The following is a 17,463-nucleotide window of genomic DNA, read 5'->3' as shown; positions in this document are numbered from 1 at the left end:
GCGTTAACTTGGCCATTGGTGGCTTAGAGCACGGCTGGGAAAATGGTTTTAAGCAGCTTGGACATGGCTGAGAGGAGGTCAGCGTTGACCCCATGGTCTTGGACAGGGTAGTCTTCAGAAAGAGAGATTTAAAAGCAGACATTCAGTTATGTAGTTGGTTTCCAATAAAAAGAGCATACCAGAGCTGTGAGCACCTCTCCCATGTGCTGGGAAACTTCTGACTCAGTATTGGAATAGAAATGTCAACATCGCTTCCTCCTAGGAACAGGACGGTCATCCCAGCCCGGCTTATTTCTGCTAACCCCAGATTTCTCTGGTTCAATGACACTTGTAATTCCTTGGAAATTCCCTGGCAAAATCTGACCTGCACAGACCCTGCTTGGTTGGAGACAACCTGAGCTGGGAGGATTGCGAGCAGGGGGGTCGCTGTCTTGTTCTTATAGCAGCTTGGTCTGCTCCGTGACGAACCTTTCTCCTGATGTGAAGGAGCAGTCGCTGTTTTATTCAGAGTTATTTAGCATAAGCCCACCTCAAAGTCTCTTGAATATTATAATAAATAAATTGCTGAGGGTTTTCAGCAGAAAGCACTGATAGAATTAAAATTTACATAAGTCAACTTGGCTAATATTTGAGTATTGTCTGTAAAGCACGTAGTAAAATCAGAGAAAAAGCTGACCTTGGGGAAGTGTTTTCACTGTGAGGGAAATTGAGGTCAAAAGCTGGGGGGAAGAGGCAAGGGAATAAGGTTGAACACAATTACTGCTTGTTATAGACCTGCTGTGGTTCTGGTTCTGCAGATGCAGGCAGCCGTGGCAGTACCAGCCATGAAAGCGTGGCCTCGGCAGCTTCAGGAGCCAGAGAGCCGGTTCTCTTCATGAGGGGTATTTAATTTTGACTTTCTGAGAAGTGCTCAAGACCCTGAAAACAGACAAAATAATACAGGACTGTCCTCTGCATAGAGAGTCCCATTGTTCTAAATGTATCCCGTAACAAAACTCAGCTTCTTATTTACTGGCCTGATGTCAGCTCGACTGCAGTGTAGAAGTTAAGGGCCTTTTGGATCGGGTTTTCATAATTAAGTTGTTTATGAAAAGCAGAAGAGGCGCTGAGATTTGTCTGGGCTCCCTGCGCTGGGTTGCTTACATACCTGCAGCGAATTGTTTTGAGGGCAAGATTAATGATGGACTGATTGCTTTTCTTGTTAGAAAAAGGCTTCGTTTTGCAGCCAGGTCTCTTGTGTGTCTTTTGCTCAATAGCAGAGAGCGTGTTCCAGCATTTTGGTGGCTCCGACGCTGTGGTGGGAGCAGTGTGGTACCTGCCTGTAGAGGCAGCCGTCGGAGCGGGAGCGGGTTTGGACACAGGGGTTGGAAATACACAAAGCCTTTCCCGGCATCCCGCTTCCATATTAAAAAAAAAAAACAAAAAAAAACATGTTTCCTGGCAGCATCTGTCCTTAAACATGAGAAATGAGGTGGTCAAAATATTGCAAAATCGTTCAAGTAAGTGCTGGAAGCAGATTCCTCCCGCGGCTGCGGAAAGAAGCGCTGTGGTTGTAGGCTTTGCACGCTGCTGCCCCGACCACGTCAGCACCCAAAGCTTCCTTTGGGCTTGGAGAGCCCCAAATTTAAGTGCCTTGGGGGTAGGGCAGAATAATGTAAGGACAAGGAAAAAACAAGTGCTATTTATCAAGATCCAACAATATTCCTGAGGAGCAGCAGCAACCTCTCCTATTTTTTTTGGTGAGTGGGGGCCAAGAAGGGGGAGCAAAACACGGTCACGGTGCAGATGGGTTCTGCAGAGCCCAAGGGAGCTCAATGTCAAGGTTTCTACTTGAAGGGCTGCAGCTGCCTTCGCTTCGGGGTGGTTCCTAGGGGGGGTGTGGTGGGTGTCCTGGTCACACCGGTGCTGGTGGTGGCACTGCCGCGGCTTGGAAGCGTCCTCGTGCTCTGAGATGGCTGAAGGAGGAGGGCTGCGGCCCTGGGGCTCTTCCCGTGTTCATTCCTCTGTTTTAGTCTGCCTGTCACATAAGGTTGAAGAAAGAACCAGGCTGCCTGTGCCGCTGTTCACTCTCACCAGGAAAATGCCTAAAAACCACGTTGGGGTTTCCCATAATGACCAAGAGTCAGTTGTTTGGTCCAGCTGCCTTTCACCTCTCGTCTTCATTTTCATTTGACCTGTTGAAACACTGTCCCGGTAACGTTCTGAGCTACGGCCCATTTTACCCCCCGCCTGCCAGCTCCTCGTGTCTCACTAATGGTGCAGAAGCACGGCACGAATCCTTACCCACTGCACGAGCAGCACAAGTAGGACTTGAAACCCCAACGTGTAGCACAGAAATTAAGTCCTGGTTGTGCCCTGCTGAGCATCAGGGCTGGTGGGTTCCTGAGGACACCCTGCCTGTGGCTGCCCCCCCCTCAAAAGACATAAATCCAGCCTTACCGCTTGGTAAAGCCTCTGAAGGAGATAAATTGGCTGTTGGTAAATTCTTGTGGTGGGAGGATATTTGCACTGTCCTCTGAAGCTCCTCAGGGTGGCCACAGACTCATGGCACTGAGATAAGCACGGTTTTAGCCTGTGTGGCTCTTTCTGTCCTCCCTTTCGGGGACCAGATAAAGCTGAAGACACCCTGATACAGAGCCAGCTCTGTTAGCTTTGGTCGAACCGTAAAAAAAATCACTAAGGTTTATCTGCTGTGGTGACTCGGTGATGCAGTTCAGGCCTGTGTCAGTGGCATGCGGGGCAGTAGCAGCTGCCTGGCAGGGATGGATTTACTTCATGCACGAGGGACTTGTGCCCAAGAGAAGAGGATTTCCCTACAGCTGCAGGTCAAGCTGGCCAGATGTAATTTAGGAGCTGAATCTGGGGGGAAAAGCATGATTTTGGAGATGGGCTGTGCCCCATTTCAGCAGAGATTCAATGCACGTTGCCAGAGCCTGCTTTTGGGTGCCCAAAGCCTCTTTCCACTTCGAGCAGAGAATGGTAGAGGGGAAATACCTTCCCCTTGCTTGCCCTACCCCGGGGAGGTGTCCCTCCACCCCACGCCACAAGCCACTAGTGGGGTCTGGGGGGAAGGAGGGTGAGCAATCCCCCGCCAAAACCTTCCTAAATCTCCTTCCACACCCAAACCAGAGCAGGGAGCCTTGCTCATGGCCTCAAAGTGATGGGGTCAAACTCCCGTCCCCCAGCAACTGGTCTTTAACTTCCAGCAGCAAGACCCCTCCAGCCTCCCTTGGGTCCCCCGTGGCTTTCCTTGGGAAGTGCATCCTCCCCCTGCCGCGAACATCCTTCTCCAGCTTTCCGCTGCGATAGGTGAAGCAAATTACTTCTTGCTGCACCCTGGGGCCAAGTGGGCTCCAGTCCTTGCAGGGAGGTCCCTGTGGGGAGGTGGGGTTTGACCTGTTTTGGGGTGGGAGAGCTCAGGGGGATGCAGGGTGTGAACAGTGCTCCCAGCCACCCCCCCTCCCAGAGAAAACGAGCAGAGCCAGGTCCCGTGTCAAAGGCATTTATTGCTGCGGGGACTCACTGCCCTTCACCCTATGGGGATGTGCTGTGGCAAGAGCTGCCCCCCCCCACCCCCCCGGCCCTGCCTGCTCCAAACTGAGGGGATGCAGCACAGACAGGACCCACCACCCACCCCCAGCAGGTGCTCAGGGCTGGGTGAGCTCAGGGTGCCTCTGGTGCACGGTGATGGTGAAGGGCCGCGGCTTCAGCGCCAGGCCGTGGATGCAGTCCATGGTGAGGTGCTCCGCTGGGTTGGCGTGGAAGGAGCACTGCTGGAGGAGGATGGCGGTGAAGAGGAAGAGTTGGAGCTTGGAGAGCTGGTCGCCGATGCAGCGCCGCTGACCGGCTGAGAAGATCATGACGCTGCCAGCCCGGTCACGGTCCAGGCGCTGCTGCGCGTCCAAGAAGCGCGCGGGGTCGAAGCGTTGTGGGTCGGGCCACTTGCTGTGGTCGTGGTTGACCGACCACTGGTTGATGAAGACCACGGTGCCCTTGGGGATGTGGAAGCCCTCGAGCTCCACGTCGTCCGTGGTAGCGTGCGGGATGGTGATGGGCACGAAGCTGCTGTAGCGCAGCGTCTCGTAGATAAAGGCCTCCAGGAGGGGCAGGCGGGGCCGGTCCTCGGCCGTGGGCAACCGGGAGCATCCCACCACCCGGTCCAGCTCAGCCTGGAGGTCCCGCTGGAGCCGCGGGTGCTTCAGCAGCAGCAGGAGGACCCACGCGAGCGCCGTGGACGTGGTGTCCTGCCCTGCGCCAAAGATGTCGGTCATGGCGCCCTCCACGTCCTCGGGTCCCAGCCCCTCGGGGGGGCCGTCGCCATGCTCCACGGCAGCAATCATGACATCGCTGACGTCACGGAGGGCGCGCGGGTCGAAGGTGCGGCGGTGCTGCGCCACCTTGGTGCACACGAAGCCGTGCAGCTCCCGGTTGAGAGCTTGGAAATCGCGGAAGACACGGCGCACAGGGTTGGGGAAGCGCAGGAGCCAGGGCAGCACGTCCACCATGCTGCCCGCCCCCACCGTCTGCCCAAAGCGGTCGTTACGGCCCAGCAGCGCTGTGAACTCGCCGTCAGTGTGGCCGTAGCGGCGGCCGAAGCAGAGGGCACAGAGGACATTGGCGTTGGCCACCACCAACAGCGGGGAGGGCTCGAAGTAGGCGCCGCCCCGGCTGCGCTGCAGGAAGAGCCGGACGAGGTCCCCGGCCTCGGCCACCACGTGCCGCTCCACCTCGGCCGCCGTCGAGCGGGCGCGCAGGGCGGCGTGGGCCAGGCGCCGGCGAGCCCTCCAGCGGGGCGAGCAGGACCCGAAGGCCACGCTACGCCCTCCAGACACCAACTGGAAGGATGGGAAATCGGGGCGGCCAGCGAAACGGGTGCCCAAGCCCACCAGCGCCCGCCGGATGACCGCCTCGCCGTTGAGCACCACCACCCGCCGGCGGCCCAGCCGCAGCTGGAAGACGGCGCCGTAGCGGCGTGCCAGCTGCCCGAAAGCCAAGTGGGGCAAGCGGCCCAGCTGCAGCACGTTGCCCACCAACGGCCAAGCGAAGGGTCCCGGTGGGGTCCGGCTGCCCGAAAGCCCCCCCTTGGTGCCGGGGCGGCGGCAGCGGGTCCCGGCCAGCAGCAGGAGGGCACCGAGCAGCAGCAGCAGCGGCGGCAGCAGCAGCAGCAGCCCCGTGGCCGCCCCGTCGGGGCTCCCTGCAGAGCTCATGGCCGTGGCCGCTCTGCCCGGGGGCCGCTGCTCGGAGCCGCTTTATAGCCGCCTCCGAGGGGGACGAGCCTCTCCCCTCCCCCGGAGCAGAGCCCGCCCGGTGCCGCGGGGCGCGGGGGGGGGAAGCGGGCCCGATGGGGCGCACGAAGACAGCCAGAGCCGCGGTGATGTGGGGGGAATGGGGGCGAGAGAAGGGGGGGGCGGGGGGGGGTGTGTGTGTGTTGGAAAAGGGGGGTGTGGTGGGCTTTCTGCCTGGCTGTGAGCTCCGCTGTGGAAATGAGGAGAGATAATCAGCAGCCAAAATTTATTGAGAGTGGGAGGGGATTCGTATAATGACCTATTCCCCCCCAAAAAATAGACGTGCCACCCTCCCCACACCCGCCCGGGGCAGCAGAGCGGGCGATGCTCAGTGTCCCGACTCCCCCCCAAGCTCTTTCCCCTCTTTTCCATTTCCTCACTCAGGGCTGCAGAGGGCCCCTCGGCACTTGTGGTTTTTGAGAGCCTGGCCCCACGCTGCGGCTTTTCGGTGGAATTTGGGCTCCAGGCGGGTTTTTGCGACTCTGGCGCTGGATGTGGACTGATCCTGACCGGCCCTTGGTCCTGAGCGTCGCCTTGTCCTGAGCATCCCCTGGACCCGGGTGTCAGAGGTGAGGCCGCGGGAGCTGGCCGGGATGCGTGGGCGCGTTTCGGGTTGGCTGCGTTACCGGGTGGCCCGAAATCTCTTGATCTCCTTTTGTCCTGGCACCCACCCGTGAAGCAGCCACAGCTGCCGCCAAACGGCTTGATGGAAGTGATCAAAAGAGGGTTCTTTTTACCAGGAGAGGTGGCATTTTCCTCACGCATCCCCCTTGGTGTGCACTGCTCAGTGATGTCCCCCAGGATGGGACGTGTCGATGTCCTGCTGAGCCAAACGGGGGAAAAAAAACACGGTGCTGTGGGACGTGCCGTGCCGTGCTGTGCCGTGCTGTGCCTCGCCGGGGCCGCGTCGCCGTCCTGCTGAGCATCTGTCTCCTGCTCCCCACCCTCCAGAGGCTGCTCTGCCTTCAGCAGGGCTGTCCGAGCTGACATCCCCGGCACGGCCACACGTCGCAACCCTCGGGGTACGTAGGATGGAGCAAACGGTGCCCCCCTGAAAGAAAAACCAGCCTTCTGCTGAAAAAAGGGATGTTGGTATTGGTGGGAATAAAAAAAGAGAGAGTAGAGTGTATGTGGTCTGGTAAAACAGCCGCAGCATTTATGCGGCTGACTGGAGGTGGGTTAGACTTGCTGGTCCCAGCTTAACCAGCATAAGCGGGGCTGAAGAGCAGCTCTCCTGGGACTGATGCCAGCAGGGATTCCCAGCTGGTCCCAGCTCTGTGCAGCAAGTCCTGCGGCAGGCGAGCATGGCAGAGCACGTGTGGTTTAGCTGGAGCGTGGCCATGGGGGTATAACGTGTTATTCTGTGCTTGTGTCCCCCGAGGAGCCGTGAAGCCGAAAAGCACAACCCTGCGCTGTTCAGAGGTGGACGGAGGATAAAAAAATGTGTTTGCCCATGCTGAGTGAAGCCGGCGGGAGATGCCCGGGTCGTCTCACGGTAGGAGCCTTTAGATATTTTATTAGGGCATTAGGATTATGTTCCAAGAGGGATTTTTTTGTAATTGCTGCGTTTTCCTGTGAAAATTGGGATTTCGGTTGGTTGTGTGAGAGCTCAGTGCTGGGGAACTGACCTTCTCCTGGCAGATCCCAACACAAAATCAAACCTTGGGTGCACATGAGCTGCAGCGCAGCCGTGCAGGGGCGAGGCCTGGGGCCGAGCCCCCCGCGAGCCGGGGATGGGGCGAGGAGAGGGGCGTCCCCCTCTTTCCCCCGGCACCTTTGCTGCAGCCTCGAGGTTTACGGCTCAGCTGGGGAGCTCACGTGTGGTTTGACACCCTGGAGCGCTCCAGCCGTCGTCACGGCCGTTGTCTAAACCTCCTTGTGCAGGAATTAAACGTCACATCACGTAAAGTTTCCGTTGGAGTGAGGGAGCCCAGCGCTGGCTGCAAGGGAGAAACCTTCCCAAGGAAAAAATGTCATTTACAGGCGTGCAAAACAATAATGCTTGATTGGATTAAGCTGCAATTTTGGGCTGCTATAGCATGAAACTTTGTTTTCCAGCGTTTAACGTTGCACGAGGTTTGCCTGTAATTCCCCTTGGCATTTCCTTTAATTTAAAACACTGAAGTTAGGAACGTTTGTGCTCTGCCTGGTGCACACGTGTGGGGCTTTGGGGGTGTTTCAGCTCTGGCTCTGGGGAAGGTCGAGGTGTCCTGTTGCTGCAAAGGCTCCACCTGAAAGATACCGGTCACAGCAAAATCCTGTTTGCTTGGGCGAAGGAAAATTAATTCTGGATGAATAGGGTGAAATGGGAAATTTTCTCGGCCATTTCCAGCACTGGTCACCCCAAAAACTAGTGTCTTGGGGTTGTTTGTTGCTCCCACCCGGCTCTTCGGCGTCGTCTCCTAAAGCAGCTTGTGCGGGCGAGCGGCGAGGCCGGGCTCAGCGGGGCGAGCAGCCCGAGGGCTCCATGTGCTGCCCAGCCGGGACGCGGAGCTGCAGCTTCCAAAGCAACCTGCAGTGCTGGGCCAGAGAGGGAAAATATCAAAATAAAAATGGAAATAAAAATAAAATTTAAAATTATAAAGTAGGAATATATAGAAATATTAAATATTTAAAATAGACAATTATGAGTATAAAAATGATAATGATAATAATCATCATCATATCTATAGTTATATAGAGTGATACCATAACCATTTTCAGACTAACTCCGTTACCCAATGATCAGTTCAGCCCACACCATCTCTCCCTAAACAGCCTTTTTCAGGGCAATTCAGCAGTTAGGGGGTTTTTTTTAAGTTTTGCTTTTTTTGCTTAATTTTCCTAAAAAAAAAGGAAAAAAAGTTGGTCCCCTGGTCCAAACGCTGGTGCTCGGCCAGGGCGGGTGCGAGTGGCGGAGGTTTTGCCTCAGGGGGGGTCTCAGGGGAGCAGCACCAGCGTTGGGGGGTTTGGGGCTCGGCGGGCTCAAGCCGATGTGATGGGCTGAAATGGGACCTGCCCTTCGCCCCCCGCCCCCCCCGGGGGTCCTGACCTGCGTCCCGGACCCGGGAGGGGGATGCAGCATCACGGGGCACGTTGAAAAGAAGGTTAAAAGGAAAATAAAATATCCCGCACCACGAGAAAATGGGGAATTGCTCCTTAATGCAACTATGGTGGGTTTGGCTCCTGAGTCCCTGTTTTTGGGTTATTCCTCTTTTTTGTGGGGGCAGAGGCAGGCGGGGAAGGAGCTGGGAGCTCCCAGGGCCGGGAGGCTCAGCGCAGCCACAGGAAAGCTCTGCCCAGCAGGGTCAAAACACTCTGAAATGTCAGATAAAGCAATCGGGGTTAAAACTCCGGGGTTTGGTGAGTGTCCGGTCTTTGCAACATTGGACATATAGAATTAAACTATTGAAGTTAAGCTATTGATCATTAATTAAGCTATTAATAATTAATCATGATATTAATAATGAAGTAAGCTATTTGAAAAGGAAGAGTCTCCTGCAGAGGTGGTTTCTTTTCCCCGTTTGGGGTTTAGGGGGTGGAGAGCAGCTTGGGACACACGTTGGGCTGCTCAGGGTTAAATTAAAATGCTGTCCCGGGGAGGAAAGGGAGGAAAAAGGGATTTGGGGGCTCATCCAACTCAGTGTTTCCCACTTTGTTTGAAAAACTTTTATTTTGCTACATATTTATGTGTTTATATATATGTATTTATATATGTAGGTAGAGAAATCATTGTGCAGAAGAGCAGGAGTCTGAATAGATCTTTTTCTCCTCACTTTTACATCCACAGTTTAGCTGCTTAACCTGGGCCAGACCCCCCTTAAGTGCCCGATGCTGGTGAGACAAATCCCACCACCGGCCTCAGCGTTAGACACAACTGTGTGCGTTTCCTGTTAATTTAATAACCCACTGGTGGACTTTTTGGTGTCCTCCCAAGACAAGGGGATGCTGAAGGGCACTTGGTGCTGTTACTTTTGCAGCAGCAAAACCCTGTCCCTCTTCCTCCTGCCCTCAGTGCCCCGCCTGCAAATGAATGCATCAGTATTTTCATAAACATCATTTTCATAAACATATTTTTTCATAACCACAGAAAACAGGCGCTGCCTGATGTATGAAAAGCCGGAGTCGATGCCGGCTGAGGTCAGACTTTGCAGATTCCCACTGCCAGCAGTGAGCTTTGGATCGAGGACAAGATAAATAGAAAAATGAATATAGGAGACGGTTGGGAAATCAAAGAAGGAAAAAAAGCCCCAAACACCAAACTGAACCAAGCCCCCTTGGGCTGATGGGGCCACCTACGAACCCTGACCAGGAAAGTGAATGCACACAAATGAAATGCCTAAAACAATACAGTGTCAGATGGGAGGAGAGGGTTTCTTCTTTAAATTAAAAACACACTTGGAAAAATAAATCTGTTGTAACATCTCATTTCCTCCCCTTGATTGGCTTACATGTTATCTGGTCCGATTTTAAACTGCTCCAGAGGGGATTTTTCATCCTGCGTGGTTATAAAGAGCCCACCGGTGTCTGAGCAAAACATAAAATAATAGGAAAATTACCCCTGATTTGGCAGGCGGAGCCTCTCCTCGGTGGCCCCGCAGGAGCTGGGTTTGCAGAGCGTCTCTGGCTGGCTTGTGGGGGCCCTGGGCACAGCTCCTCGCCGGGTGCATCCAGCTGCTGCCTCAAGTACCCTTCAATGGGGATTATTTTTTTCAGGGTGGGGTGAACCAAAACCAGAAGAATTGGCTTTAACTGCTTTTGTTGAGGGTCTCGTCTCCCTTCCTCACTGAGCTGTTGCTGGTCTCATTTTTGGTTATTTGGAGCTGAGCTTTCTCTTTCTGCCGTCCTCCCTGCTGGACGCTGAAGCTGCTGGGCAGCTCACGCCTCCACGCCTGTGCTTCCTGCAATGGTTCTCAAATTTATTTAAAAATAAATGGCGTATTGCTTGGTAGTAATCATCTTGCTAAGGGGGTTTCTCAGCCTGGCTGTAAAAAGTGCAAGGGGAGGCTTTTTCTATTCCTGAAGCGGCCAAAATTTCACCCAAAGTGGGTATATAGAAAGCAGAAGTTGTGGGCACAGAGAAGAGCATCACACAGGAACCCAGAGCAGCAGCCTCAACTTATTTTAAGCCCTGGCCTTTACCGAGACTCCCCTGCGATGTCTCTGCTCCTGCCCCGTTGCCCCTGCGAGAGGGTGGATTTGTCTGGTTCTTCCTTCTGCTTCTAGAGGTTTATTCCTACGCGGTGTTGGCTGCTGCTGCGTCAAGCCAAAGCGGTGTCTCAAATCTGGCTGAGGGTTGTGCTGGGGACCTACAGGTTTGCTTAGAGCTTCTTGGAGGTGTCTTTTGGGGTCTTCTCGAAGTTCAGTCCTCAGGAGCTGCCGCTCGTGAGAGCACATGGGGGAAGAGCTGAATGGTCACAGGCTCGCAGGAGGTGAGCTCTCGAGGCAGCTGGTGTGGGCCAAGCAAAGGGAAGTAGTTCTTCACGCAGCAGATAATTACACCGTGGAGGTCATTGTTCTATGCAAATTGTGCAAACTCAGTCGAAAGGGCTGTAAGTGAGCTCGCTGCCCAGCTACGGCGTTGCCTGCACTGCGTTCAGAGCTGCCTAGGGCTTTAAATTTGTGGCGTTAGCCCATTGTACACGGTTTCACAGCAAATTGGGGTGGAGAACATCGCGTTTTCAAAGAGCAACTCGCCAGCAGCGCAGCTGGCTGGAAGGTGGGGAGACCTGGATTTCAGAGGTGCTGGAAAAGCTGCTGGCAGGGGGGAGCTCACTTGGGATCTGCCCTGCTCTAGAGCCGGAGCAGAGGGAGACGCGTTGCTGGGTCTGGGAATTGTTACTGTGGGTTTCTGCTGCCGGGCGTTCAGCCTCAAAACCAGCCCGAGGTGGGGTGGGGTGGACACATGATGCTGAAGACATCCCGTGGACCCGAAGCTGCAGGTCAGGGATCCACCATTACCCTCCATCCAATTAATTTTGAGGATGTTTTTTGCTGCGTTAGTAGCACGAATGCAGAATTCTGGTGGCTAAAGCTGCAAACCTGCCTGTGCTGGACGTGGGGAGACCCGAAACACCCTGGTTTATGCAGCGGGGCCTTCGGTGTGATGCAGAGGCATCAGGATGCACATGGCTCTGCGAGTGCTTGTGCCCCACAGGAGGAGGCAGAAACCTTTCAACTCTTACAGGCTGGTGGAGATAACAGGAGATATATAAATGGCAACAGCTGGATTTACAGGCAGGAAGGTTAAGCCTCGGTATTACTTGACTCTCGCCCTCATCTCTAGCAGGAATTGAAGTTTTTTTGGGTTGTGGTGAGACAAGGGCTCTGTCTGGAAGGAAAAACAGGTCTTGGGAAGAGCTGGAAGCTTAGTCCTGGCCCTGAGAGGGCTGTGCTAACGGAGCAACTGGGCAAAGGCTGGAGACAGCTCATCCCTTGGATCCAGACTGTTACAAACCGGCTGGGCTCAGGCTCTGGAAATGGTGTTGAAATAGTCCTGAAAGGGTCTGCACGTCTCCTGCGAGGCTGGGTGCACCAGCCCTCGCCTCCAGCAGCCAAAGCCTTCCAAGGGAATTCATTTGCTTCTCTATCACTTAATAATCCAGTCCTAAAAGTCCTGCTCAAAGAAGATGATGCCAGCGCACCCAGGGATGCCACGCACAGGCTGACAGCCTTTCTTTTCCTGTAATTAAAAGCTATTCAAGGGGTGTTTGCGTGCTGGTGGAGAGAGGGCGAGTGTCCTGCCAGCAAGAAGGGGGCCGAAACGAGCAAGTCCCCTCTGGCACGTAATGGGGAAATAATCACCGCTCTGCCTCAACTGGCTGTTGTTTCTGGGCGAGCAGGAGGCAGGGCAGCGCGGGCGGCTTGGCCAGGGACCAGCTCCCCCCGCCGCTGTCTCGCCCCTGGGAGGGAGAAGAGATTAATCCACCGTCGCTGCGGATTAATGCTGACAGGAGGGCTGGCCCGTGACAAGATAGATGACAGGGTTACAGGCAATGCGTGAGAAGCCAGCCCCTCTCGAGCCAGCCCGGTTTTCCTTGCGTGACTGCCTTCCTCCGTTCTTCCAGCCAGCTCCCACCTTGGGAAAGGCGCCTTTAACTCGTTCCTGCCCACTGATGGATGGGGAGTGCGCACGAGGCCGGAGGAGATGTGGGGCAGGAGAGGAAACCTGGGACCAGGGTCAGAAGTAGAATACAAACGCCCCAAACCTGTTTTGTTCTGGGGGCAGCTTCGTTTGCTCGTTAGCCTTGCCAGACACCCAACCTCCATGGACCTCCAGAGTCCTTCAGCACCCAGAGCATCCCCAAGCCTCTTGCCCAGTCTCCGATAAATTCACACACTTGCATTCCTGGCAGTGGTTGTGTACTCAGGTTTTTATTGCAGCTGCAGATACAAACTGCTCTCGCTTTGCGTAGTGCAGCCACTGGGAAGCCCCGGAGCTCCCAGGCTTCACTGTCAGGGTCCCCAAGGTTGGCCTTTCTCACAGAGTGCAGTCTCACACTGGCAGCTCCGAGATTCCCATGAGGCAGGTCATCCTCTCCCCATGACCACCTTCTCCTCCCCTTGACCACCTTCTGCTCCCTGTGACCATTTTCTGCTCTCCATGACCACCTACTGTTCCTTGTGACCACCTTCTGAACCCTCTCAGGTGCCACGCAGGTGCTCTGGGCTGTGTTGTGGTTCCTGTGCTTTTCCCTCTATTTCATACCCTCAAGCATCTAAACCTGTTACTTCAGGAAGTCACGGAGCAAAGTGTACGTAAACTTGACTCTTACTATGCTTTCTGTCCCAAGAGTGGTTTACCTTAGTATTAAGAATATTAATTTCACTTTTCTGTCCAAGGCATACGCAGGATGTGACCCCACAGCCTGGATGTGATGGTCTCGAGGGAGAGAAGTGCTGGAGCTCATTAACCCCGACCAGCCGGGCTCAGAGATTCACTTTCTTTTCAGAGTTTTTACTCTTGCAAAGCCTTTCCCTGGCAGGTCGTGGTGGAGATATGCACACAGTTGTACTTTTCTCTTTTTTCAGCAGATTTAGATGTTTTTAAAATATGTGATGGACCATCAGTGATTAAAGGATCATATTTTATACAAAATATGGGCAAAGAAAGAAGTACAGTCAGGTCGTCTTACAAACATGCTTCTGCTAAAAAAAAATAAAATTCCTCAGGATAAATTTAAGCAGCACCAGAATACAACTAGTTCAATAAAAATGTATGATTTTAAGTGGAATCTGAAGTCTTGCAGTTTATTTCCTGAAAAGGTGTGAAGATACACCACCTCTGATTTCTCCCCCTCGCCCCCCCGCCCCAAATCCATTCAACACCTTCCAGGGAACCAAAACACCAAATCGCCATCATTTGCTGCACAGGGAGAATAAAACCATTCCCCATGTTTTCAGACTGGTGATGAAATCTTTGGCTTCACTGTTAACTTCTGGTAAGATGTTCCAAATGTTCTGGATGTAACTGTAAGCTGCAGCGTTCCCTCTGTTTTACTTTTCTTCTTCATTCTTTTGAAGAAGAAGTTATTAAAACCTCCTTTGTGTCTTGTATTTAATGACTGGATGAACAAATATTGAGTGCTCTGAAGTTTGTTTAAAGCCCCAGATCATGCCTGGGTTACGCAGATATTTTCTGCCTTTCCTGGAAGAGGGCACAGCCTGCTTGAGCCAGACAGAGTGAAGAACGACGTAACTCTACGGCACAGAGAAACCAATTTATATTTTAAAGCTTCTCCTGAAACTCTGGGAGGGAAACAGCAGGTGGTACATGGTTGTTGCAGTCACAGCAGGAGTCGACAATTTGTCCTTTCAGTTCTTCACACCATCAAGAGCGAGGTCTGGGCCAGGACGGACAGAGCATTTCAGCAGCACAAACACACACGGATCTTACGGGGAAAACCTCCACAGGCAGGAGGGGTGCACGCTCCCGGCCAAGCTCCGCAGCGCTGTTACCAGCTCAAGTGCAGGTCTGTCTGGTTTAATTAACTCAAGTTATGTGGTGAAAATAACCTCAGACTTCAGGCACTTCCACCTTTGGTTGCTTTCTCCTCCCTGGCCAGAGCGACCACGGGTTGTACGGGGTCACTGTGTGAGGCTGGGGCTGCAGCCCCGGGTCTTGGTGGGGAAACTGAGGCACCGGCGTATGGAACTGAGATAAGATAAACCACACGCACAAATCTGGTGGGTTTTGGTCTAGGTTGTGACCCTCAGCAAAGATTCCTGCCCATAATTAAAACCACATCCCGGGAAGCGCTGCTGGCACACGGTGGGTTTGTGTATTTGCAGAGGGGGAACTGGAGCCACCCAGCAGCACTTCGCACGTGCCCCACCACGGCTGCATCTGGAAAAACTTAGCGTTTGCTCCTGAAGCCAGGTAGTTGGGAAAACTTCACTGGCCACACACCCTGAGAGCCAGGCAGGCAGCTACCCGCCCGCAGCCAGATACGGGGAGCCACGAGGTGGGGCTGTTCTCCTCTACAGAGAACACGGGAGTGTTTCCTAACGTGTCCTTCCACCCGCCAGCCTCGCCTCGCTCCCTCGGCCTCCGCGCTTCGCAGTGGTACGACGAGGGGATTTGGTGTGCGAGGTGCAAGTTGAGCAGCCAACGGCAGCGCCAACCCTCCTGGAAATTCCAGCTCCCAGACCAGCGCAGCTCTCGAGGGAAACGTAGAAACAAAACGCTGCAGGCTCTGTGTCCATTTAATTAATGGCACCGCTCCCCATCGTGCTCTAATAAGGGCGTTCAGAGCAACGCAGGTATTTCTGTGCACATTTCAGTGCGGTTGGAATTCCCTCCTCACCTCTAGACACGGGTTCAAATGTAGCAAAGCGTGGCTGGATGAACACCAGCCAGACGATCGCACCCACCCCCCCACACAAACACTTTAAGAGTGAGTGTGATTTCTAATCATATTCCACTGCCTTGAGAGGAACTTCTGGGGAAACACTGAGAGAAGTATTTCAAGGAAAGAGCAGGAAAAATGTTTACTAAAGGAATATTAATTATACCTCCTTGAGGTTAAAGCAGTGTTGACAATAAACTTATTTAATTAGTGTTTCAGAGCACTGTGTCATAAGCAACTTAAGCCCTCTATGGAAACACTTGCATGGGCAGCTGCTCCAGGGACATCCTAAGATGACTTGAGAAAGATCTTTCGAAAAAGGTTCTTGTGTTTAAAAGAAACAAAACAAACCCCCCAAATCCACCCCCAGCTCAGAGCCTAAGCTGCATACGAACACCTATTTCCTAGTTTCTTCACCGTTGCTCTCCCAATCAAAGTTACAAACCCTTCAGCTAAGAGAAGCACTTGCAGGCTATTAGAAAAATTGGTTTCCATGCCGAGCACTACATGAACAGAGAGGACTTCAGATGTCAGTTTTAGTTGTTCAAAGACCCAAGTAGACTTTGAAAAGGAGAAAAAGAAATTTCTATTAGATTGTACGTTAATGCTGTATAATTCTAAGATACAAACAGCAGAGAACTATGATACAGGCATGGCACAACCCCTCTCCATGAAGGACACTGAAGGGAAGCAACAGAGCAGAAAATAAACATGACATTTTAAATTTCAGTGCCGCCAAATGCAATAAACTAAACTGTTCTGAAGCACCATTTATACCTAAATACCACAATATGTGTGTGTTTACAAAGAGGGGCTTAAAAACCAACCCAACGCTCCCCACAGGGTTGGTGGGAATGACACCAAAGCTGGAAGCTGCTGCTTTCAAACCTTCATGTGAAATAACCCATCGCGTTTGTAAAAGTTCGGAGAAGCGCTCAGAAGCACAATTCAAGCAGCAGGTGTTGCTCTCCTGGCCAGGAGCACTCCGCATCCCCCACTCCTGACCCTCAAAGCCACTGAGCAGAGGGACTGCACAGGGGAAAGCGCTGCTTTTAGCCTTCAGGCCCTCGTGGAATATTTAAGCATGTTAAAAGTTCGTCTTTAGACCGTTTAAACCCCATCTGCAATTTGAAATGAGGTTTTCATGTTCTATTTTACATGGGAGGCAGCTGGAAAAGCGTGGCACACGGCTACATGAGAGGGAGGGCAGAGGGGTGCACCCCCTCAACTGCCTTCCCCAGGCTCCAGCCCAGCCGCTTCCTGACCTGCTCCCTTCCCCCAGTTTTCTACATCACCTCATCTCATCTCATGCTTCTTCCTGCAGCCCCTCTGCCCAGCGAGGCCCCCGGCCCCCTCCTCCCATTTGTCCGACCTGTTTTTCCTCCCTTTGCTTGCTCCTACTCCTCAGCCACTTTTCCCAGCCCCTCCTGGGCTTCTCTTGGTCAAGAATTCTGAAAGAAATCCCCCTCCAGTCCCCACTGGCCCAGTGGTTTTCCCCTCATGCACCTGAACCAAGTCACCAACTTTAGGTCTGGACCCTCAAAACCAGAACTTCTGGGACATCTGGACTTTTCTGACTCAGACAGCAGCAGTCACAGGCCCTTGTGCCACCTCCACCTACTGCGAGTAGCAAGCGCGTGCCAAGCTCCTGTCATGAAAAAACTGAACACCTCAGCTCTTTCACTGATGAGTTCAACCCCAATTTAATCCCCTAGTTAACATTTTTATACAAGTTTTGGCTCCCAAAGCGCAGCTGCAGGCACTGGTGGCAGCAAGGGCCTGTTGTACACACCTGAACGAGCAGCGGCTTGGTGGCCACGCCGAGTTTAAGAACCAAAGGATTCAGCTACAAAGGAGCCAGCAGACAGCTTGCCCTCATCAGATGGAGATGTCAATACAGCACGAGTATTTAAAAGTACCTGAAAAAATGTAGCCTACACCTGCTAGCCTGTAAGAGAGAGTTGGATCCCACTGTATGTATTCTTCACTATTTGCCCCAGACAAAATGTGCCAGAGAAAAAGGAGGAAAATATTTTTTGCTGCCAACCACCACTATATTATTCTCTTTGAGTTTAGAGTAGTTCGCAATAGCATTATTATATTAAAAAACTGCATAATATAGAACTTTTTTAACCTCAAAAACTCTTAACAGACATCTACAGGGCACTGAGAGCACAGTTGCACCACACACCTCAAATCAAGATGATGCATTCTGTTAGCAACAGGAGAAAAAAAATGATCCAGGCTGAGACTCACTGAAGATTTAGGCATCTTCTTCCTACCTGCAGATGAAAAAATGCCTCAGTCTGAATTAACACCTGGCTGAATCCCAGAAACCTGTAATGCCGCCA

The 17,463-nt window shown here is 53.0% G+C and overlaps 1 pseudogene; it reads right to left on the bottom strand.

The window, feature by feature from the left end:
• Nucleotides 1–3,597: 3,597 nt before the first annotated feature.
• Nucleotides 3,598–5,207, bottom strand: LOC141930666 (cytochrome P450 1B1 pseudogene; annotated as a pseudogene).
• Between the last annotated feature and the right edge of the window lie 12,256 nt (nt 5,208–17,463).

This window comes from Strix aluco, chromosome 16 (genome assembly GCF_031877795.1).
Source record: "Strix aluco isolate bStrAlu1 chromosome 16, bStrAlu1.hap1, whole genome shotgun sequence".
Taxonomy (NCBI): domain Eukaryota; kingdom Metazoa; phylum Chordata; class Aves; order Strigiformes; family Strigidae; genus Strix; species Strix aluco.
Note: the sequence above shows the minus strand (reverse complement) of the source record. Positions and strands in the feature narration are given on the sequence as shown.